Below are 25740 nucleotides of genomic sequence, written 5' to 3'. Positions count from 1 at the left end.
TCAATAATTCTGGAGTTCAAATATATTCCGTGAACAAGTGGTTTGATGATTTAGAGTGTGAACACATACTCACGGATGCTGTCACTGTTTTTATATGACTGCCATTCTTTTGTGTCATAAAAATATACATTATCTTGGGCCTGGCACGATAGCGTAGTAGTTAAAGTCCTCGCCTTGCACACTCCGGGATCCCATATGGGTGCCAGTTCCAATCCCCAGCGACCCCGCTTCCCATCTAGCTCCCTGCTTGTGGCCTGGAAAAGCAGTAGAGGACAGCCCAAAGCCTTGGGACCCTGCACCAGTATGGGAGACCCAGAAGATCTCCTGGCTCCTGGCTTCAGATTGGCTCAGTTCCGGCCATTGTGGCCGCTTGGGGAGTGAACCATCAGATGAAAGATCTTCCTCTCTGTGTATCTGCCTTTCCAATAAAAATAAATAAATCTTTTTAAAAACTATCTTTCTCAAAAAGTTGTCAAGTGCAACAGAATTTTTTAAATATTAAATGAGTATATGATGTGTTTGGAAGGTTTTTGTTTTCACTTTCTAAATTAAACATATTTTAGTAAAACGGTATAGTTTTTTTCATCAAAGATTTTTGTCAGTAGTCTGAAAAGGCTTCTGTTCTCATTTAAATGTACTTTGAAAGTATGCTGTTTCATTTTGAGTAGGGAAGTTATAAATCATGACCAGCAATATGGTAGGCATTATCTATTCATTATGAACTATCAGGATAATGAGCAAAAGATTACTATATTTGATTGTCTAGACTGCATATTTTTCCTTTATAGAGGCTAATTAGCATTCATTTTAATTAGTTTTTTAAATAAATATTGGCTTTGAAGTGATGCTTACAACTTTGTATTTTTTTTTAATGCCATACATCTTTTTTATTTTCTTGGCCTTTTTTAAAATTTTCTTGTGATTTGAAAGAGGGGGTGACAGGTCCACTCCCCAAACGTCCACAACAGCCAGGGCTGGGCCGGACCAAAGCCAGGAATCATGAACTCCATTTGAGGCTCCCAAGTGGGTTGCAGAGCAACAACATCAGCAACCATCATTTGCTGCCTCCCAGGATATATATTAGCAAAAGGCTAAATCACAGACGTTTTATACCCAGGATGCAGGCAGGCATTGAAAGTGGCAACTTCAGTTGCTGTGCTAACTGCTCTGTAATTTTGTATTTTGAAAAATGTGTGTGTTCATATTATGAGAAGAACTTAGAGGAAAAGGTTAGTAATTAATGTCGAGAATATTCATTTCTCTGGCAGTGCTGAAATTACTACTTGTCCCTTCCATGCTTGCCAAATTTACCTAAGTGTATGCGAGGTGGTGGGTTTCTACTGAAATGGATTAAATAATGATATAAGGCAGGGGCCAGCAAGATACTGCCTGAGGCCAGATCCTATCCACCACCTGTTTTTGTAAATAAACTTTTCTTGGAATGCACCCACTTCCACTCATTTATGCATTGTCTGGTTGCATTCACAACATGTCAGAGTTTAAACAGAGACATTATGGCCCATCAAGACTTTCATCCCTGGACTTTACACCAGAAAGTTTGAGAAGCCCAGAGAGAGCAGCCTTGTAAGTTAGCAATTTTCCATGTCATGCAGAAAACATGACACAGTTGCCTTGTCTTGACTTTTTACATGTTTAGGCTATCTTTCCTGGGATATCAAACTTGGAAGAGTGAATTTGTGTGGTACTGTAATCTAGCAGCCTTATCATGGAGTAAATAGACACTTGGGAAGGTTGACTATTGTTAAAAGTGGGTCATTTTTTATTTGACTACATTTACAGGGATGGCAACTATTAAGATTCACAGGGAGGCCTTCCTAGGTAGGATGTGCTTCTGGGACTTACCATGGGCCAGAGTGCAAATGAGAGAGCCAGACATGCCATGGGAGTGTTTTCATTCTTCACACTATTAAATGGTCTTTTAATTTACAGTAGTATTAAGCTGTCAAACTGAACCTGGACTGTTGATTTATTATTTTGTTTGCACAGCTTGTGTCTTTCGTTAGTTAAAGCTCAAACTTGAGTTCTTACAAATGCCATAGTGTGTTGGTGGAATTGGAAGTTGAGTTAGGACAGTTGCTTCTGCATTTTGGAAAGATAATGGATATCTAGCTCGTATCACATAAAAAAGTAATGGATGTATAGGTATTTTTAAAATGTGGACGGCCTATGACACCGTATCAGAGTTAGAAAAGCAAGTAATATGGAGCCAGCACCATGACATACAATGTTAAACCTCCACATGCAGTGCTAGCATCCATATGTGTGCCAGTTCCAGTTCTGGCTGCTCCGCTTCCCATCCAGCTCCTTGCCTATGGCCTGGGAAGGCAGTGGAAGAGGATGGCAGACTTGGAGGAAGCTCCTGGATCCTGGCTTCGGACTCACACGGCTCTGACTATTGCGGCATTTGATGAGTGATCCAGTTGATGGAAAACCTCTCTTTTTGCCTCCTTTCTCTGTAAATCTACCTTTCAAACAAAATGCAATAAATCTGAAAAAAAAAAGACAAGTGACATACTGGTGAGAAGCAGCTTAAATATATGCAGTAGAAACTTTAATTACTTCCACTTAACTGACTCACCATATTACAAGATGGACATTATTGCCTTTGTAAAATAAGGTACAAGAACAATTGATATTAGTATGCTTGGCTCCAGTATTCCGGTGTGCTTGTGTATTCATCAGTAGAACAGATGTTTTTTATTACTAAACCGTATATGTTGATTATATTTGTTTTAAGCACACAATATGCTTAATATGTTATAGCCTGATAAAATGTAACTAGGCGAGAATTGGAGTCGGTATTGAAAATTTACTGATGAAATAAGATGAAGTCTGAGATTTACTTCATAGTATATGGAGGTAGTTTGGACAATGGAGATGTGGGGAATGGGTAGGTAATGAGGAAATATGATGGAACATAGAAAATATTGTTAAAACTGAAGTATGAATCCAATTAGATTAATTTCATTGAAACGTAAGTGCTTTGGCAAGAACTGAACAGCAGAATGCTTTAAAAAATGAGTTAGATATTGGTAAGGCAACTATGAAACGTTTGTGTGATTTTTTTTTTAAAGATTTATTTTTTGGGGCTCGGCCTAGTGGCTAAGGTCTTCGCCTTGATCCCATATGGCCGCTGGTTCTAATCCCGGCAGCTCCACTTCCTCTCTGTCTCTCCTCCTCTCAGTATATCTGACTTTGTAATAAAAATAAAATAAATCTTTTAAAAAAAAGATTTATTTTTTGTTGCAAAGTCAGATATATATAGAGGAGGAGAGACAGAGAGGAAGATCTTCCACCCACTGATTCATTCCCCAAGTGGCTGCAATGGCCAGAGCAGAGCCGATCCAAAGCCAGGATCCCAGAGCCTCCTCCGAATCTCCCACGTGGGTGCAGGGTCCCAAGCTTTGGGCTTTCCTCAACTGCTTTCCCAGGGCCACAAGCAGGGAGCTGGATGGGAAGCAGAGCTGCCGGGAATTAGAACTGGTACCCATATGGAATCTTGGCACATGCAAGGCAAGGACTTTAGCTGCTAGGCTACTGAGCTGGGCTCAGGTTTGTCTAAATTTAAGAGAGTTCTTTATTTGTTATGCAAATATCTTTTTTTTTTTGAAATTTTGCCTTAACATTTCAGTTAATGTCTTCGTAAGCAGTAGGCTCAAAGCTAAAGGGAAAGGTCTTGGCCTTTTGGCACCACATCAAAAGTTTGGTGAATGAGTGTACATTTGTTACTGATAAAATGAATGAAGATAAAATGAAATGTTTGTTATGCACATGTTTTTAGAATTATTAACCTGAATTGACCTTTTTAATGAGATACCTGTTCCAAGTCACATTAATCAAGGGCTTCTGCTATGTAATGTCCAGATATATAAAGTTCCTTTAGATCGATAAGAAAAAGGCACCCGTTAGAAATGGTAGCAGAGAGTTATGAATTTACATTTTCCAGAAAATGAAATAAAAATGATGTATTACAAGAACAGATGCTGACATTTGCTGTAGTAGCTAGAGAAATGAAAATGATTTTCACTAAATGCAATAGCAAAATCTAAATATGCTATCCATTTTTAGGAAATGGGCATTCTTGTAAACTGTTAATGAGTATACATTGTGTAATTCTTTATTTTTGTTAAATTTTTATTTTGAATTTTTGAATTTTGTGGTACAATTTCATATAGACTGGGATTTCCCCCCAAACTCCTACCCCCCGACAGATTTTCCCCATGTTGCTACAATAGCATAGTCCTTCATAAGGAGTCATGGTTCTATCAGTCTGTGATTTAAGTGTGTCCGAGACAGTCCAGCATCCCATTATCCACACATTTCCAACAGTTTCATTAGGAGTCCATCTCTGACCTGGATGCAGGGATGTATACTGCGTTGTATCCCCACATCTGGCTATGGTAGTGTCTAGTACTCCATCATTATACATTCCCATAAATGAGAAGCCATGGAATAAGATCAACAGCTGATATGAATTAGAATAGCAGCCACAACAACAACAAAAACAACAAAATTAACTTTGTGTAATTCTTTCATAAACAATACCAAAACCCTTATTTTTTAAAAAGATTTATTTATTTTTATTGGAAAGTCAAATATACAGAGAGGAGGACAGACAGAAAGGAAGATGTTCGGTTTGGTGATTCACTCGCCAAGCCAGGATGCTGGAGCTGCCTCCGGGTTTCCCATGCAGGTTCAGGGTCCCAAGGCTTTGGACTGTCCTCAACTGCTTTCCCAGGCCACAAGCAAGGAGCTGGCTGGGAAGTGGGGCTGCTGGGTTTAGAACCTGTGCCTGTATGGGATCCTGGCGCATGTAAGGCAAGGATTTTAGCCACTAGGCTGTTGTGCCTGGCCCCCAAACACTGATTTTAAATATACATATGTTTGACGGAGTAATTTTGTTAGAAACAGTTCTAGCACAGTATCTACGCATGGGTATGATACAACGAAAAAAATTTCATTGTAGTGAAGTTGTTCATAGTAGTGGAATCTTGGTAGAAATCTAACTGTCCATCAGTAGGGGGAATGATTTAAATAGTAGGCTGTGCTAAGGAATACTTTACCCCTACTTTGTCTACTTTTTTGTTTATTTTCTTTTTACTTTAGCACTATTAAAAAAGAAAGGAAAAAAAGCCTTCAGATATTCAGAATTTATATGCATACACTAACAGGAATCCCAACATAGGTTAAGTGGAAAGTGTGAAGGGAGAACTCACAGAACAGTTGTTATACCATGATTCCCCTTATCTTTAAACAAACAAAACTGTATCATGTATATTGATAATCAGAAGTCTAGCTGATACACACCCAGATTAGTAATCTTTAATGGAAAAGGGAGTGATTTGAGCAGAAGGCAGTATAGGGATACATATACTTTTTTAGTGTAAGTAATGCTACAATGAATGTTTTTAAAATTTTTTTTAAATATTTATTATTTTTTATTGGAAAGTCAGATATACAGAGAGGAGGACAGACAGAGGAAGATCTTCCATCTGTTAATTCACTCTCCAAGTGGCTGCAATGGCTGGAGCTGTGCCAATATGAAGCCAGGAATTTGGCCCCTTCTAGGTCTCCCAGGTGGGTGCAGGGTTCCAAAGATCTGGGCCGTTGTCAACTGCTTTCCTAGGCCACAAGCAGGGAGCTGGATGGGAAGCGGGGCTGCTGGGATTAGAACTGGTGTCCACATGGGATCATATGGGATCATATGCAAGGTGAGGACTTTAGCCGCTAGGCTACCGGGCCTGGTTCTGTGGGGTTTGGTTTTGATGGAAATTTTATTTATTTTGGAAGTGAGAGAGAGATTGATTGATTGGTCTGACTCAGCTCCTGGACAGCGAATGCAAAGATAGGAGCTGTGATCTCAGTCTTTGTCTCCCATGTGGGTGGTAGGGACCCTAATACTTGAGCCAACACCTGCTGCCTCCCAGGGTGCATATTTGTAGGAAATTTACATAGGATGCCCAGACTCCAAATCAGATGCTGTTGTGCCAAACACCTTCCACCCCAATGAAGATTAAAAAATGGAACCTGAATGGCTATTTTGTTCAAAGAAAAGACACCTGGCTGCTATGATTACTTTTTGGTTAAAGATGTATGTATGTAGAATCATGGTTTTATTTTATTTTATTTATTTATTTTTACAGTTTAACAAAGGTAAAAATAATGTCACCTGTGCTAACATGAATTCTGTTTAAGATATATCAGTTTGTAAAATTGAATACTACTACTGTGTTGGAGGACCGAGTTTGAATCAGACAAGTAGATTCTCTCACCATCTGGAAGCATTTGTTCAGCAAATTCTCTGAGGGCCCATTACATAGCCCCTCCATTTATGTTGTGGGACTCAGAGGTAAAAATATCTCACTTTATGCTAATGACTTTGGTTGCTTTGATTGTTTAACTTAGCATTTTAGGAAGGCAGATTTGATGTTGTAGGTATCTATGGTGCTAGTGAGAGGGCCCAGCATAGCTACTCATGTTTTACCAATTGTGATCCAAACACCCCCTAGTCTCCAAGGCTTTATGCTTGTTGGCCTTGGTGGAGTTGATTGCACAGCATAGGAATTTTGTGTCTCATACAGGATGCTATCAGGTGATTAGGGGTCTAGGGTCCTCATTTCTCACATGATCCAGGAGAGAGGTATGTGAGATTGTGCTTATTGATAGGTGTTAGAAATATGTGGCTTCTTGTGGTTGCAATGATGTTAATACAGTGGGAAGGTATGGTGAAATGCCTGTTTTGTCTTAGGTATTCTATTTATTACCTTTCATGTGTGCTTGAACTATTTTAATAGACTTAAAAAAAGTAATGATAGGGTTGCGATTGACCCTTGTCTGGTAGTACCTGAGCCATCGAGCATCAAAGTAAACCTGGAGAAATAGGCAGAGGTGCTGATGCTGAGGACACGATCATTGGTGGCGTTCAGGAGAGTAGTGATTTCTGCTTCTCACACAAACTGGAAGCTGAAGCCAGTCCCTCACACAGGGAGCAGGAACATGGTGAATGGGTTTAAAATTCCTTCATGTCTCTGAGAAGTGAGATAATGGAATGAATCTCAGTAAAAGATGCCATGATCTCTCAGCTATATGTTGGCAGTGAAATACTGGGCAAATAGAGACTCTATGATGGACTATGTCAATCAGTGGATTCTTCAGCAACCTCATCGTGCTTGGAGTGGCGAGATTGGCAGTGATTCATAACTGGTGAACTATTAAAACCACCTGAGCAAGTATCTCAGAGCATGCCCCACATCCGGGACCTGGGGTGGGTGGGAAACTGGGTGGGGCTTCGCCCTTAATATCCCTCTTTACCTCAGACACATGAAGGAAACAATATGGAAATAATAGTCTTACCCACTTCCCTATAGCCCTTGAACCTTTTTACCCTAATTAACTATGTAAAGATTGTAAAATATATATATATATATATAAAAATATATATATATAAAGATGCCATGATCTACAGGATAACTGAAGATACTAAATTGAGAAGTAACTTAACAGAATCATTGAAACATCTTGTCTGAATAGGAGAAAAGGACAGAAGTAGTAATTGTCAGATGTTTCAGGCACAGAGCAGGCAGGGAAAAAGAGCAAGCAAGGAGTATTTTTACACCTGGAACCTTTGAAGTGTTGTAAAAGTTGTCATAGGTCAGTATCAAGATTAGTTTAGGATAGTTTTAAGTCTTTGGGATAATGTTTGTGATGTGGATAGTATCAAGAACAAAACAAGATCCAAGAGATTTTGAAAGGCTTTGGCTTCTCTTCTGTGCCCAGATGGGTTTCTTACAGCAGTAAATTAGGATTTCTATGAAGCAAGTAATTTCTATATACTGGAATCCAGAAAAGACAAGACGTGGGCACACCATTGGAAACCAGCAGCTGGGAAGCTATGTAGTATTTATTCAAATAGAAGTATTAGCATATCCATTCAAATATAGTTACATGTTACACATTTATAGTCAAAATGACTGATCTCCTTAATTTGTTATATAATTCGAAATTTCCCATAGAATATTTATGTGCTACTTAATGGCAAGAATACATACTCAATTTTATTTTTGTTTTTTAAGCATTTGCTTTTTTTATTGGAAAGGCAGATTTACAGAGAGAAGGAGAGACAGAAAGATCTTCATCTGCAGATTCACTCCCCAAGTGGCTGCAACAGCTAGAGCTGAGCTGATTCAACGTCAGGAGCTTCTTCTGGGTCTCCCATGTGGGTGCAGGGTCCCAAGGCTTTGGGCCATCTTTGACTGCTTTCCCAGGCCACAAGCAGGGAGTTGGATGGGAAGTAGAGTAGCCAGGACATGAACTGGCATCCGTATGGGATCCCAGTTCATGCAAGGCAAGGATCTAGCCAGTTGAACCATTACATCCAACCTAAGGTTACACTCTCAAAAATACATGTTGAAGAATTCATAGAGTGTTCCTAAACAAAGACAGATTTAGTGTTACTGGAAGCTATTACAGGACCATTATTTTAATTATAGTAAGTCATTGACCAAAACAATAGTATGTGGCATTGGATTGTTTTGACATTTAATTTGGTGTTCTCTTGTACACCAGGAGATTAAATGTTAAAATTATAGGAGAGTAACTTTCTTTAGCAATATTCTCCTGAAGAGTCCAATGTTTGGTCTCATTTTGAACAGCTTTGCTCTCCACCACAATCGGAAAATGTTAAGTGGGAATTGCTAAGCAAAAAGCAACTCATAAGTTCTTACTCAACTTTTAGTATGTCATCCTTGCTCTATTTTGTCATTAGTTACTGTAATAAGTCTCTTACTGTGCCCAGTTTGTGAATTAATCTGTCACAGGTATGCATGCATAGAAAAATATATGGTATTTAAGGGTTGGCATTATCTGAGGGTTCAGGCATCTGTGTGTGAAATGTCTTGGAATGTTTCCCCTAATGGGAATGAGGGGCAAGAACACTATATTACAGTACTGTTTTACAAGAGGCAGCTGCCAAATGAAAACTTTCCTGGTGAATCCCCACCTTCTATTTTATTCCTGGTCTGAAATGGAGTTCCCCTTCAATTTCAGCCCAACCATATATTTGCCTTCAGTTTAGGCTTGGCATTGGGTAGAACTCAGTGACTGGTGATTCATAGTCACAAAAGGACATATAGTGTATTACAAGATGTTCGCATCAGCCCCGCACAGCTAGCTGGAACTCTGGCGTAGCAGAAATGACCCGTAAGCTGCTCTAGGGCTAAATGTGCTATTAAGGTCCAACGCTTGGAAGGAGAGCATCCTGGTGGTGTGATGGCTCTCCATCCTCAGTCTTAACTCTGGGCTGCCTTATATTTATGTGTTTGGTTGGTTGCTTATTGCTGGCACCTGTTAAATGGGAGATCTGTGGATCACGCAAATTTCAGAAGCTAACGTTTTCTTCAGACACGGAGATCATATACTTAACAATCTCATTTCCAGTTATGTCCAGCTGAGGAAGACTGTCAGTCTACTGCTTCAGTTCCCTGGCTCCCTTTGATTGAAGGATCTACTTGCTTAGGGTGCTGCTGATCAGGAAGAAGAGATGAGTTCTGTATCAAAGCATTATCAGACATGAAAAAGGAAGTGACAGAATTTGTATTTTATAGATGTTTTATAGCCAGATTGTATCATGAGTTTTGAATATTAGGAATCTAATTTTGCACCTAAGAGACATGTTTGAAAAAAGAGTTGTAGTCTGTAGGGTTCTGTAAGCTAAGTAGAACATTGAGCAGCCCTGCAGTGTTTACTTTGATTACAGCCTAGAGTCAGAACCTACAGGAATGGGTAAAACTATCGTTCTTCAAAGGTGGGGTGATGGTTGTTTAATCCTTTTTGTGTCATTTCAGTGAGATGCAAACAACTCATTTTGAAGAACCAGATTTTGTGTTGAGAGAATTGTATTTGTTGTTGTTAGAGAGACAGCTAGAGACATGCCTGCAACAGCTGGGGCTATGCCAGGCCAAAACCAGGAAACTGGAATTTGTTCCTGGTCTCCCACACGGATGGCAAGGATAGAAGTAGTTGAGCAATTACCTGCTGCCTTCCAGAGTGCATATTAGCAGGAAGTTGGAACCAGGAATGGGGCTGGTACTCCTACCTGGAACACCGATGATGTGAGTTACAGATGTTCCAAATGGTTTCTTAACTGCCATCCCAAACCCCTATCCCCCAAAACGGGTTGGCAAAGTAGAGTGACCTGTTTTAATTTTTCCATCATTTCTAGTGAAGGAAACAGTTAAAGTAATTAAATTTTGCCTTTTTTAGGTACAGCATTTTGTCATTAAATCATAGGAAATTGTTTCATTTGCCTTCTTTTGCATTAGGAGGCATACATAGGAAGTTTTGGACAGAAAACTAGTTTTCAAGTCTACTTGTGCCCTCTGCCCCTTGAGTTAAAGAAAATTAGTGATATTCAAAGTTGCCTGCGTGGGTTGCATAAAACTATTCAGTGAAATAATCCTCTAAACTTGGAATTTGCAGTCCTTGGCCAGGTTTGCGGCTATGTCCTGCTGTTGCCGAGACTGTTTGCCTTTGCATTGACTGGCACTGGTTCATTGCTTCAGAAAGATCAGGTTATTTGGTGCCTGTGTTTGGCACTGAGGTTCAGGATCAAGTGCCATGCTTTTCTACTTTCAGGCATAGCAGCTCTGGAAACCCTACAATAGGGTAAGTATTGAAAGCATTTTGATAACACTGTTTCTTATTTGTACTCTTTTTTTTTTTTTTTTTAATCTGGCCTGTAAAACGTTGTCACCATTGCCCTCAGGGGTCAAGATAGTTGGTAAGAAAGAACATTTCAAAATAATTCACTCACTCTGTTGACCTTAGGTTTGCTTTTGAAGAAGAGTAAGCAGTAGGTTGCTCTCTCTATATAAAAAAAAGTAAACTACCTTTTATCTTTTACTGTTGTTGACATTGCTTTCAGATGCTTCCAGGATGATTGGATTGCTACCAGTTTAAAGAAGATATATTTTAGATTAAACAAACACAGCTGAAAAGGGATGTCTTAAAGGCATACTACATTTTAGATGCCTCAGAAGCTAAATGCATTAGGGGTGCATGGACAGTATCAACTAGGAGGAGATACAAGTATTTGAAATTGCAGCACATTTCTTGGCTGCTCTTTGTGCAGGATACATAACTTTCATTCCTCAAACAGTATTTTACTGAGATGAGAAGAAAAGTTCTCTATTTTTGTACTCTAGCGTTTTTTTTTTTTAATCTCTTAGATTTCTTAATTTGAAACTGTGCAGAGTGCCATATATCAAGGCACAGTAAATACGAGGTAAGAAAACTCCCACTGGGTGTGGTTCTGAGTGGAACTAACTTGTTTCAAATTTTATGCTTGCTGAAATACTTTTAGAGCCAGGCCAGGAGTGTTGTTTATAACAGGTAGATAAAATCCGTCAAAACATTTCTTTTTTTTCCCCACATTTTTCTTTCCTCTGTTCTCAGAGCCTAAGTTTCACCCTTTAGCTCTGCACTAATATCTGAAAGAAGGTTTTTTTTTTTAATCCACTTCTAGGCCAGCCGATAGATACCTAAACAGTAATAGGTTAACTAGATAATCCGAGAGGGTAGCTATTATCATTAACTTTTTAAAAAGTCTTTAACTGTATGGGCTGTTTTTATAGGATTGGGGTTTGCCTCTTCAATGACTATTCAATTATATCTATCTCTCTGTTAGTCTGCTCTCCACTTAAAATATCTGTGGAACAGTAAGTTCCATGGGACTAGGGCATAATATACATAGTATATACTCTCAGAATATCACTTTTTAATGTTTATTTATTTCTATTGATATGAAAAGAAGAGTGACAGAGATGCAGGTCCTCAATCCACTGGACCACTTCACAAATGCCTGTGAGAACTGGGGCGAGGCCGGGAGTTTGGGACTCCATCCAAGTCTCCTATATGGGTGACAGGGACCCAAGTACAGGAGCCACTGATACTGCCTCCAAGGTGCGTTAGCAGAAAGCTGGATTAGCAGCAGAGGCAGGCCTTGAATCAGATTTTCCAGTATGGGATGCAGGCATCCCAAGTGGTGGCTTAACTTGCTGTGCCACAACATCTGTCTCTCACTTTTCTGAGCAAATGCATGCACGTACACCAGTAACTTTCAGTAAGTTTGGAAACTAGATTTTTATGATGGAAAAGTATTGTCATTGGCTGTACTCCTCAGTTAGCATGTTATTATAGAAGGCGGTCTTCAGCAATGATGTTGACAGAACCAAATAAACTAGACTTAACCATTAATTTCCTGCTTCAGGGAGTCTGTCCAGTAGGGTAACATCACTTTCATATTTAGTAGAGGCCACGTGATGTAGCTGTCTTTATAACTTCCTGTTATTATGCTAGAGGGTGTTATAACTTACCACCAAAGAACTTTTATTTTAACATTTTAGCTCATTTCTAGGGTTCTCTTTTTCTCTCTTTTAAGATTGCCATTTAAAAAGGTATTTTTATTTGAAAGGCAAATTTACAGAGAGGGAGAAACAGAAGGAGATCTTCCATTTAATAAATAGTTCACTCCCCACACAGCTGGAATCAGACTGATCTGAAGCTGAGAGTCAGGAGCTTCTGGCTCTCCTATGTGGGTGCAATGTCAAAGGCTTGGGCCATCTATTGATGCTTTCCCAGGTCATTAGCAGGAAGCTGGGTGGGAAATGGAGCAGCTGCTGCTCGAACCTATAGTGCCCATAGGGGATGCCAATGCTACAAGTGGAGCTTTAACTTGCTATGCTACAGCATCTGTAGGGATTTCTTAACCAAATGTTTTCCTAAATTTTTAAAATGTTATCTTTAACACATAGCTTATTGTTTTCAAATAAGTACTTTATTTTAGAATTAGTTTAGATTTAATAGTCAATTGATAAAAGAATTTAGAGATTCTGTCTAGTCTGCACTTAGCTCTACCCCCTCCACCCCTGTTAGGTAATAACCGGTGCATTGTGTCCAGTTAACTAAGCTATAGAATTTACTTGAATTTCCTAAGTTTTCTATCAGATTTGTTTTACTCTGTTCTAGGAACACAAATTATTATGCATATTGGTGTGCCTGGATTCAAGCAACTAAGTAAAAGGCCAACTGTGTGTGTGTGTGTGTGTTTCATCCTTTTTCTAACAAAGTAGGGAGATATAATTATGTTGTAATTAGTAATGACTCCACATGCTGATGGTTTATATATACATATATATAAGGTTGAACCATTGAAAATGGCTGCTTTATATGTAACATTTTTGAGTTACTGATACATTTATGTTTCATCCTAATATTTTATAAAACCTTTCTAGATTAGTCTGATCCCTTTTCTCTTTCACATTTTGCAGAGTACCTGCATTTTAAAAAATGAGTTGACTTGAATCTTTTGACTGGGCACAGTTGTTGATATCTGTCTCTGATAAATGCAGCTTCCTTAATACTGATCCCATTTAAATGTTTTATTCATTTTATTTGAAAGCAAAGAGGCAGAAGAGTACTCTAAATTGTTTTAGCAGGAAGCTGCAATGGAGAGAAAGCTCTCCTCAAATCAAGCACTTGAGGGAGTGCCAAGCCACTGGCCTTACTGTTGTTCCAGACTCCCACTCTGACCTTTCTCCAGTTGGAGGACTAACAGATAACTTAAACTGTAGTGAATTGAATCTTCCCATCAGTATAATGACTGTAACCTGGTGAATTGATTCTCTTTCCCCATCCCTTATCTAAGTTAGATAGCCAGGGCCACTGGTGCCACCCAGTGGCACCTCATAAACATTGATATTGCTCTATCTTATCAAATACTGTGACTTTTCCCTCCTCCTTGCTTTTCCTTATTTATAGTTATTTATATGAACCCTTTTTATTCAGGAAATTATAGGGCAGGAAATTATAAGTTGTTTTTATGAAAAATAAGATCATTGGAAAATATATATTGCCTTCAAGATTAGTATTCTTTGATTGCCTCTATTAACTTGACAGTATCCATTTCTCTGTTTAAGAGCCTACAGCCTTTAAAAAAAATATTTACTTATTTATTTGGAAGGCAAATTAAAGAGAGAGAAACAGAGAGACCCTCCATCAGCAAATGGCCTTGGGGCTCAGGGTTGGGTCAGGTGGAAACCAGGAGCCTCAAACTCTCTGAATCTCCCTTGTAAGGGGCATGGTCCAAACTCTTGGACCATCCTCCTCTGCTTTCCCAGGAGCATTAGCAGGGAGCTAGACAGGAAGTGGAGCAGCTGGGACTCTAACTGATGCTCATCTGGTACATGGCATGCAGGCCTTGATTTAACCAACTATACCAACTATACCACAATGCCAGTCCTGAGATGGTAAACTTTAAAATCACGTAAGTTTAACTTACAAGTGAAATGTTTTTCAATATAGCAGATTTATTCTTTATACACTCAAAATATAATTGTATTTTGTAAGATAAAAAATTGACTTCACTTTTAGTCATCAGTTAAGATGTTAATCTAAAATTTACAAGTTGAGTTATAAATGTTCAATTGTATTTAAGCTACTTAAGTATTGCAAAAGCATCAAATTATAATACTTTTAAAGTCGTGTGTGTGTGCAGTGCTATATAGCTGATGCTTTCCTATTTGTGAATCAGAACAGGAGTTTGTAGTTGGAGGTGTTTTTCCAGTAGCAAAGGTTGGTTTCTTGCTTTGTTCTTGTAACAGCAGAGTTAAGAGGATAACTAGCATCATCACTAGGCTATTTTTTCTTTTATTATTATTATTAATTACATTATATTATGTGACACAGTTTCATAGGCTCTGGGATTCCCCCAACTCCTCTCCATGCCCTCCCCCCATGGTGGATTCCTCCACCTTGTTGCAGTATTACAAATCAAATTCAGTTAAGAGTCTTTCATTGCAAGCATATACCAAGCAAAGAGTCCAGCATCTAATTGTCCAGATACATTTAACAGTTTCTTGGGGAGATCATCTCTGGTCTGGAGGTAGAGCTGGCAGAATATCATCCTGGTCAATAAAAAGCCCCAACTTAACATCAACGACAATTTACAACATTATGGTATTAATTGTCATGGTATTGAGTAACCAATATGTTACAAGATGCAAGCTCTCAACCTCATCCTGTGACTACTTCGTTGACATTTTTGTTTTGGTTTATATATAACCAGTTTCTATACACCTTAAAATGGCTATAGGGTACTATTCAGCTTTCTCGTGTCTATCCTCGTTTTAGTATTTAGCAGTCCATAGTGTTGAGACATAATCTGCGGAACCTGGCTGATTTTAGGATAGTCTAAACTAGCTTATAACTCTAGCAATGCATATGACAACAGTTGAGGTGTAGAACTATTAGGAGGGGTGTGCAGAGAATTCTTCCATTCCCCAGTGAGGAGTATCTAATCTCTGTGTCCTACCTAGTAAGGTATATATCACTAGGCTATTTTTGGGAGGGGAAAAAAGTGGAAACTCTGATAATAATGACACTGGGATAAGGGACTTAAACCATGAGACAGACCTGGGCAAACTGGGATATAGTTTTAATCAGGTCATCCAGTGAACAAGTTTGTGAATATAGCTTGGAAACATTGGCTCTGTCCAGTTGAATTAATTAGCTATCAGCCACAAGATTTCTCTTTACTTTGGAGTACAAACATTAATTCTTGAGAAAAAATATTGTTGTATTGTAGCAGAATTGTATGCGTAGCAGCTGTATTCATTTTATAATATTTAGATTGTGAGCTCCAGGCTGCTAGGCCCTGTCAAGGTTATTTCAGGACATTTGTGGTTGTGTGGGCCTTACAGGAAGTGGAGTTTCTTAGTGATACTTCATCATTGCATGAAACATTTTGAAATTAAAACTTTGGGGGAAAGAAATGATTCAGCCTTTTTTTTTTTTAATTTTCTTTTTGAAGTCAGCTAGTAGACATTTGTAATAGGATACCACAGTTGATTGGAATGTCTGAAGCTAGGTAGGCCTAGGGAAGACGATATCCTCCAAGTCCCAGAGAACAGGTTGTAAACAAGAGTGCGGGTGGAAAGCTCCTCTCTGAGAGCCCCTGCCTTCAGGCCCCTCTGACCACCTGCTTGGAAAGAAGCAGTCTGGGTACACTGACCAAAGTAGTCAATCTTTGTTCATCACATTTCCCATAGGGGATCCACAGGAAGCTTAGCTTTAGGAAACAATATTATAATAAGAATCAGGAACTCTCATTTTATTTAGCTTTACAGATGATGTTTGATAATCAAAATACAAGTTTATTTCACCATGAGTTTGGATTAAAGAAAGAAGTATTCCACTAAAGTCGACTTGCGGCTGCCTATAAAAGGGGTAATTCACTTGAGTAGGGCTAAACAGCTTTGGGACCATATTGTCACTTTTTACCATATACATATGTAGAGACGTACTAGAATTAGTTGAAAAGCTGGTATTCTATTTTCACATAAAAGTAAATCAAGTAATATTCTTATTGTAGGAGCTTTCAAAAATGTAGGAAAAATGTAAAGCTAAAGCCGAAAATCATCTATAATGCTATAATTCAGAGATTATGCTTGGATTTGAGGAAGTTGAGTTGTAATTTAGTTTTATTGTGAACCCGTTTCATTTGATATGTTTTGATATTTTCTCATATTCTCACATACTCTTTGACATTGTTCCATTTGATGGCTGCTTAGTGATGACTTACGCCTGTATCGTTATTTTGCCAGTATCCTATTGGGCATGTGATTGTTTCTACTTTTTCTGTCACTTATGAACACTATGATGGCTATCCTCTATTTTGTTTGGTATGTACATCTCTGATTATTTGCTTTGGATATTCCTGGAAGTAGAAAGTGAAATCACCAAGTCAGGAGGTGTGACTTAAGGCTCGTTGACACATATTGCCAAGTAGCTTTCTAAAAAGCATGTACCAATTTCCACTTTTGCCAGCAAGGTATAAGGTACCTTTTGGTTAGCTTTACTTTGTTCATAATGGTAGTGACAATTAAGAATAAAGTAATTGATAGAACTGCAGTGCAGTGCTATATGTTTTAGTAACAAAGCTATTTATGGCACAAACAAAAGTAGGGAATGTAAAATTATAAACAGTAGTACTGTAAGGAACTGGTAGCCTCAGTATTTTCAGAATCATTGAAATGAGCTGTATTTTCTTTCTGAGACTCCATGTTTCTAAAAATATATTTCCTTTTGTCGAATAGTTTATCAATGTAAATTTTAATGTAGATGAATGTGCGATTTTTTTCTCCTAAAGTTTTTGTCCCATGAGTATTTATTATAGTGACTTCCTTGTGTATAACACAGGTTTTTTTTAAAAACTAATTGTAATTTTTGGCCAAAACTGCCACAAAATCTGTGAAAGACCTGATTCTCATGGAGAAATGCCTTCGGCAAACACACACTTCTTTAAAGTATTATTCAGGTAATAATATATATTAATTAATCTGTTAAACCTTGGCAAATTCAGATTCATCCATCTGTCAACACAATTCTTGAAAAACTTGGGAGAAATTTTGTAAGTTTTTTGTTTGCAATTATGTGATCTATGGTCCAAAACATATCAAAATCATGTCGTAATATGCTTGGATACCTGAATCAAGGAGTACTAGTGTGACAGAAATTGCAGCAGTTGGAAGTATTTTCCCCAGTGCTTGTTTTGTAAGTTATCAAACTATATTGTAGGTAGACCTCTAAAGTATGATCTGTTAATGTCTGTGACTTTAAAATTTTTAGCTTAAACTCAACTGATACCAGTGAGAGCTTGTAAGTGGAATTGTTTTTCATCTTTAAAACATGTTTTCATGGGCCTAGCACAGTAGCCTAGCAGCTAAAGTGCTCACCTTGCATGTGCCAGGATTCCATATGGGCACCCGTTCGTGTCCCGGCAGCCCCCTGCTTCCCATCCAGCTCTGTGCTTGTGGCCTGGGAAAGCAGTTGAGGATGGCCCAAAGCCTTGGGACCCTGCACCCGCGTGGGAAACCTGGAGGAAGTTCCTGGCTCCTGGGTTCGGATGGGTGCAGCTCCAGCTGTTGTGGTGCTTGGGGAGTGAATCATCGGATGGAAGATCTTCCTCTCTGTCTCTCCTCCTCTCAGTATATCTGACTTTGTAATAAAAATAAATAAATCTTAAAAAAAAGATTTATTTAATTTTTATTGAAAATTCAGATATACAGAGAGGAGGAGACACAGAGAGGAAGATTTCCATCTGATGATTCACTCCCCAAGTGACTGCAACGGCTGGTGCTGCACCCATCCGAACCCAGGAGCCAGGAACTTCCTCCAGGTTTCCCACGCGGGTGCAGGGTCCCGAGGTTTTGGGCCATGCTCGGCTGCTTTCCCAGGCCACAGCAGGGAGCTGGATGGGAAGTGGAGCTGCCGGGATTAGAACTGGTGCCTGAATGGGATCCTGGTGTGTTCAAGGCGAGGACTTTAGCTGCTAGGCCATGCCGTCGGGGCCCAAAATAAAATAAATCTTAAAAAAATTGTTTTCACCTTCTTGGAAGCCAGAGCAACAGAGATAAATCTTGAGATTGTTGGCTCATTCCCCAAATACTCAGAACAAGTATGCCTGGTCCAGGCCAAAAGCAGGAATATGGATCTCCTCTGGGTCTCCCATGAATGTGGCATGTACCCAAGAACTTGCGACATCATCTGCCAAGGAGGCATTGTCGGTAAACTGGATTGGAAGTGGAACAGCCCCTGTGCAAGGGAATCTGGATGTCCCAAGTGGTACCTTAGCCCATTGAACCCCAAAACCTGCCACTGCTTTTGTTTTTGATGCTATTGGTTTAATCCCAGGTAGGGAGAAGAACACACATTTTTGTTTTCTTATATCCTGACATTCATCTTTGTTTTCTTAAGATGATCTTAAAACTATAATCAATGTTGATTAGAAAGAGATTCTTAATTTTACTCTAGAGAATCACATAAGGTGCATTCCAAATATTTGCAAAAGCAGGCCCTATTTTAATTTCCACAGTTATTTTGGGGGAGAGAAACGGGTTTTTCTCTTAAAAAAAGTATTTTTGCAGTTTTTGTTATGTTCTAGCTTTAGAAATTGTTAAAAACACTCCTATAGAATAAGTAAAAGTTTATTTAGTTAAAATATAAACTAAGTACTTCATAATTTATAGTGAATGATTGTAAACTGGAGTATAGTGCTATTCACATTTCAAAGTTTTAAATTTTTCCGCTGATACAAGTGGAATTTTCCAGACTTCCTCTTATCTTTTGTTTGTCTTACATCATACGTTGAAAAGCTCTGCACTGTTTATAGCTTCTGTTTTTCATTAAATATTTGGGAGGCCTAGGTGGATTAGTGGCTCCCACAAACAGCAGACTTAATTAAATTGTAAAATGTAGATCTTTAAGCTGAATTTGAAAGAGGAGATAAAGAGCATGGCTCGGAACCTGTGGGTTGTAGCTAAACATCAGGTGTGGGGAGCAAATGGGCAGAAGCAACTTGCCAGATGCATTGTCAAGCTGGTTCAGGTTTATCTTTCAACATTCAGCTCTCAGTGTGGTAGGCATCCCATTGCTTAGTTCCTGTCTTCTTTACCGTTTGCTGTCTCTAGCAGCAGAACCATCTAGCAGAGCAGTCCTATGAAGTGTGCACTGCCCAGACTGCCTCTGTAGAGGTGAATAGATTGATTTGGCTCCTCACTGCTACACATCCTAATTTATATTCATTTTTCACAAGGGGATGATTATAACTATATAATTAAGCATTTGGCTTTGAAAGCCATTGGCTAATAATTAATTTCCTGTCCTTTATTTTTTTTAATGGTTTTATTGAGGGGATGACTGATACACACAAAGCTGTTCAGGTTGATAGTGTATACAGCTTGATGAGCTTGGAGAGAAATACACATCCATGAAGCCAGTGTGAGTAAAACCATTCCACTGCAGGTTCCTCCTGCTCTCCTATTATTATTATTATTATTATTATTATTATTATTATTGCTGCTAGTGTGTATATATGAAGGGAGAACACTCGATTTAAGATCTGCCCTCCTAGAATTTTTCTAAAGCATTTATTTATTTCATTTGAAAGGCAGAGCGATGGAGAAGGAATGGGGAGAGAGAGAGTGTGAGAAATAGCACCCTTTCATTTGCTAGTTGGTTCTCCAAGTACCCACAATAGGAAGGACAAAGCAGGGCTGCAGCCACATCCAGGAACTCCATTGAAGTTTCGCATTTGAATGCTTGGGACCCAAATACTTGTACTGTCATCCACCGCCTTCACAGGCATGCTAATAGAAAGCTGGATTAGAAGCAGGATAAGCTGGGATTTTACAGGCACTCTGATGCTGGCCAAAGCAGTGACTTAACCTATGCCACAAGGGCTGCTCCTTAGCCTAATTTTAAGGATGCCACATATTGTCACTTCCAGATAATATACTATACATTAGATATTTAGCACTTAATAATCTTGGATAACTGCAGTCTTGTACCCTTTAGGAAACAAATGCTGTTGTGTTTATCCCTCCACCCTGCTCCTGGTAACCACCACCCTACCCTCAACTTCTGTGAGTTTGACTATTTAGGATCTTGCAACTACTGTCATGTAGTATTTGTCGTTCTGTGTCTGGCTTCTTTTACTTTGTATAAAGTTTACCAGGTCCATCTAAGAGAAGAGTTTCCTTTTTAGATACTGGTTCACTACATTAGTCTTAAAGCTTATTTTGGTTCATGAAGTCTATAACCTTCCAAGTAAGGAGTGAAACTTGCATGTCGGTGGTTTGCCTTCCTGTCCCTGCTGAGTGTTGGGACTCAGTGTAGGTTAGCTACCTGATCTGTGTCTGCATCTGTTGCTATACTAATTAAAGGTGGGACCGTTATGTAATGAAATGGGTGGTAACAGAATTACTAGTTAGGATTGGAGTATTTCTCTTGGCATTCAGACTACACTCTGTTTTTGAGCTTGAATGTAGACAATGGGTCTAAAATAAATAAGCACTGCTTAAAAGCTAATAAACTGAAACTTTATCAGAATACTGCAGATTTCGCTGTGCAAAGAAATACTGACTATTGTCATGGAGACATTATTCATATGTGCATCCAGCATCGAAACTGAAAAGAATAATTTGGGGGCTATGAGTAGAACCAAAATTTGACTAAAATTGATTATCATCATCATCATCAAAATATAATCAATGGATCTTTTGTCATGATTTTTCCAAAATATCTGTTGCAGGTGATAACCTACAATAAAAAAGATCTCATTTTAAAAACAGTCATGGGATGGATGCCGGGCCTAATGATTAAGATGCTGTTTTGGGATACCTATGTCCCGTATCAGAATGTTAAGTACTTAGCATTTTTCAGAATTTTTTTGGTAATACCCTATTTTAACTTGCTAAATTGGTCCTTCAGACTTTAAGCAGAGAAGGATGACTTAGTCTGCTGGAAACACTTCCAGAAGATGCTATCACAAAGTTAGTACTAATTTTGTTTCTGGAAAAATGTTTTCCAAATATTGGTTAATAGACTAGCTCATTTGCAGAAAGGACCAATGCCAAACACATTAATGACCTAAGTCCATCCACAAACATGAAGGTTGTTGGAAGTTGAAGAACAATAGTGCTCTGTGTTTGTATCACTTTTTTCTGGCACTTCAAAACTTTATTTTCGTTTTATGTGAAAAGCAGATAAACAGAAAGATTTTCTACCTCCTGGTTCATGTCCATAAATGCTCACAATTAGCATGAACTGGGCCAAGAGCCCAGAACTCGGTCTAGGTTTCTCACATGAGCGGGAGGGACTCAGCCCCTTGAGCTACTATATTCTGCCTCCCAGGGCAGGAAACTGGACCACAAGTAGAGATGGGACACAAACTAACCACTCTGATATGGGATGCAGTCATCCCAAGTGACATTTTCGTTGCTGAGCCAGACACTCATCTTGTTTTTTTTTAAATATATGTATAAATATGCATATATATTTTATATTATACTCTCCTATGTAAAAATAATATACTCTCCTGCTAGCTTCCTGGACTTTGTTTTGTTCCCTGGGATTTGGTGAATTGAACCTTCTCAAGGACTACCTTACTCCCTGATTGTAACATGATATACCCTTGATACTGTATGTTTTTTTTTTTTTTTGGTTCATGCTACCATGGTTTTGCTTAGTAGAAACAAACTATATTTTATGCTGCAGTCTGTTAAAAATTTGCTAACCTAAGATTTTCCGACTTCCTTACATAAGGGATTTCAAGAAACTCATCAGAAATGCGTATTGTGAAAATACCATACATGGATGCAAAATTTTTGTTTGAACCAAAATTGGCATGTTTTAACTGTTTTCCGAGAAGTTCCATGTTTTTGAAGTCACTTTGTATTCTTTAAAAAAAATGCGTATCAGTAAAAGTAAAAAGTCTGGCTAAAGTTTTCATTCAGTTTCTTTAAAATTTTTAAAATCTTTATTTGAGCGCCTGGTGCAGGAGCCTAGTGGTCAAAGTCCTTGCCTTGCATGCACCAGGATCCCAAATGGGCGCCGATTCATGTCCCAGCTGTTGCACTTCTCATCCAACTCCCTGCTTGTGGCCTGGGAATCAGTAGAAGACAGTGCAAAACCTTGGGACCCTGCACCCACACGGGAGACTGGGTAGAAGCTCCTGGCTCCTGGCTTTGGATTGGCACATCTTCAGCTGTTGTAGCTACTTGGGGAGTGAACCAGTGGATCGAAGGTCTTTCTCTATTTGTCTCTCTTTCTCTCTACAAATCTGCCTTTCCAATAAAAATAATAAAATATTTTAAAATTTTTATTTGAAAGGCAAATTTTACAGAGAAAAGGAGAATCTTTCATTTGCTGGTTCATTCCCCATATGGCTGCAACAGTTTCAGCTGAGCCAGTCAAAGCTAGGATGCAGCAACTTGTGAGTCTCCCATGTGGGTGCAGGGATTCAAGGACGTGAACCATCCTTTATTGCTTTCCCAGGTCATGAACAGGGAGCTGAATAGGAAGTGGAGAACAGTTGGGACACGAACTGGCACCCATCTGGGATGTTCATTGCAGGTCAAGGATTAGCTTGTTGAGCCACTGCGCCAACCCCTCTTTTAGAAAATTTTAAAATGATCTATTTATTTGAAACCCAGTGTTTGAGAGAGATTTTTGTTTGCTAGTTCACACCTCCTCTTTCACAAATGGCTGTAATGATCAGAGCTGCCCCAGGTTGAAGCCAGGAACCAGAAACTTCATCAAGGTCTCCTACCTGGGTGGCAGGGGCCAAGATATTGCTGCTTTCCCAGGTGTACCAGCAGCAAGCTGGGTCAGAAGTGGAACAAATGAGATTCCAGTGATCGTGTGGGTGTCATAGTTCTGGGGGAGGCTTAACCAGCTGCTGTTACACTGGCCTTTGCTTTCTGTTTTTAGACTATACCAATTCTTGGTCATCTGTAAATAGAACCTGCTTAGACAGTTGGCTTAGTTCTTTTAAATTTTTCATTTTTTTTCCTATAGTATGAGTTTAAGAGGAGGATGCTGTTGTGTGTGGGTAGAATGGCTTGGAGAAAAGAATGTATAGAATTAGATTTTTCTGTTTTATAAAACAACTCAATTAGGTTAGACTGTCTCATTTGGTTTTATTTTTTTTCTTTTATTTATTCATTTTATGGTGGGGTAGCCATTACTGTCCTATATTTTTTATTGTTATGAAAGAAGTGGCCCTTTGGGTTATAGGTCTTAGGACAAATTTTAATTTTTCGTTTGTACAAAAGAGCCTCTGGGTGTTGCTTCTTTTGCCCAGCTGATTTGAAGCTATAATGTGAGTAAAAGACGGAAGCTGGAATGCTCATTGGGCCAGGAGAATTCTCTGATGCCTGACTGTCCTGTTGCTTTTTACTACCAAGGTTCAAGTGTTGACGCTCTCGGAAATACTATGTGATGGAATTATTATTCATGCTACAGGCCGGTGGATAGTTTTGTATTTTCTCCACCTCTCTCCACTCAACATCCTGCTACCTATAGATCATTCATTGATTTTATAGCAAGGGACTTTTGCCATTTTTCAGTTACTAGAAATTTCTTTGGGGAGAATATATGCATTTGAACATAAAATTGTGAACCTAAGTCAGTTTTTGAGGATTGTAACATAACATCCAGGGTGCCCCAGGATGTTGAAAAATAAGGAAGTGGGCCTGGTGCGGTGGCCTAGCAGCTAAATTCCTCGCCTTGCAAGCTCCTGGATCCAATGTGGGTGCCTGTTCTGATCCTGTCAGCCCCGCTTCCCATCCGGCACCCTGCTTGTGGCCTGGGAAAGCAGTTGAGGATGGCCCAAAGCCTTGGGACCCTGCACCCACGTAGGAGACCTGGAAGAAGTTCCTGGCTCCTGGCTTCGGATCAGCTCAGCACCCGCCGTTGCAGTCACTTGGGGAGTGAAACATCGGATGGAAGATCTTCCTCTCTGTCTATCTAACTTTGCGATAAAAATAAAATAAATTAAAAAAAAAGACCCTTGCACAATCTGATACTGCTTCTTTATTTTTTTAAGTTTATTTATTTTATTGCAAAGTCAGATATACAGAGAGGAGGAGAGACAGAGAGGAAGATCTTCCGTCTGATGATTCACTCCCCAAGGAACCACAACGGCTGATGCTGAGCTGATCTGAAGCCAGGAGCCAGGAACTTCTTCTTCCAGGTCTTCCACGTGGGTGCAGGGTCCCAAGGCTTTGGGCTTTCCAACTGTTTTCCCAGGCCACAAGCAGGGAGCAGGATGGGAAGCGGGGCTGACAGGATTAGAACTGGTGCCCATATGGGATCCAGGTTCGTGCAAGGTGAGGACTTTAGCTGCTAGGCAACGCCGTCGGGCCCCTGCACAAGGGTCTTATTTGACTACTCTGAGAACTCAGAGGAGAGCTAGTTTTCTCCTGCACTGTCTGAACGAGTTCAGCCCTCATCAGGATAGTGTTGTGGTGTGTATGTGATCTGTACGTATAAGTGTATTTTTTGTAATTTTTGGATGTTCTTAAAGGTGGTCTAATTACTAGCTTCTAAGTTGAAAGAAGACAGAAATATCTTTAGGTTTCAACTTATACCAGTGCTATGTTTGTATTTGAAAAGATCCTTCAATGAAATCTATTTTGGTAAAGAACATAGCTGGCAGCCTATGGGCATCTGGGGGTGGGGGTGCCTGTCTGGAGGGATTGACTTGCTTGCTGTAGTCGCACATTGTCTCTTGGCTGAATTTGCTTCCAGTCCTGACAGTGGGAGAGTCACAATTACAAATACAACCACTACAAACATGATGCCTGCTTCTTGCCATGTTCCCAGAGCTTCAGTCGCTGCCTCTTTGAGTCTGCTCAGCTGCCGTTTCTGAGATCCTAGTGGCACTACCTTTAATCAAATAGTAATCTTTAGAGTCATTTCTTGTTTTTGTTTTTTCATAATATTAAGCAGCATTTGACTTTTCTTTTAAGGGGGTTCTTGTGTCATTGTACTTATAAATGTCGTCTCTTACTACAGATTGAAATCAAGGAAGATAATACGTGTCCTTCTGAAGAGAAGAAGAGGATATCTGTAAGTACGTGTCCTTTAGGAACTGCGAATGTGTAATTTTATAGAATTTGGAGAAAATTTACTCACAGGTATCTTGATTCTTTTTAAAAATTTTAACTTATGTATGTAAGGTGAGCAAATTCCATGTGTTGTTTGACAATAAAGATTTAGGAGCATAGTGATGTTTCCCACCCTCCCCATCCTCCTCCTTTTTTCTTTTTTTATACTTTTTTTTTAAAGATTTTATTATTATTGGAAAGCCGGATATACAGA

At 39.1% G+C, this 25740-nt stretch overlaps 1 protein-coding gene across 6 annotated transcripts in view; it reads left to right on the top strand.

Moving 5' to 3' along the window:
• Nucleotides 1-25740, top strand: part of ACSL4 (acyl-CoA synthetase long chain family member 4) — a 90995-nt gene that overhangs the window by 4297 nt on the left and 60958 nt on the right. For 3 of the 6 annotated variants that reach the window (XM_004590183.3, XM_058659036.1, XM_036497865.2), the window contains exon 2: nt 25435-25488. The gene's annotated coding sequence lies outside the window, so the exon portion shown is untranslated. Of the gene's footprint in view, nt 1-25434; nt 25493-25740 lie in introns of all 6 variants that reach the window. The other 3 variants (XM_058659037.1, XM_058659035.1, XM_058659034.1) reach the window with 1 other exon arrangement.

Source organism: Ochotona princeps, chromosome X, assembly GCF_030435755.1.
Source record: "Ochotona princeps isolate mOchPri1 chromosome X, mOchPri1.hap1, whole genome shotgun sequence".
Taxonomy (NCBI): Eukaryota; Metazoa; Chordata; class Mammalia; order Lagomorpha; family Ochotonidae; genus Ochotona; species Ochotona princeps.
The sequence above is the reverse complement of the archived record's forward strand: the minus strand, read 5'-3'. Positions and strand labels throughout refer to the sequence as shown.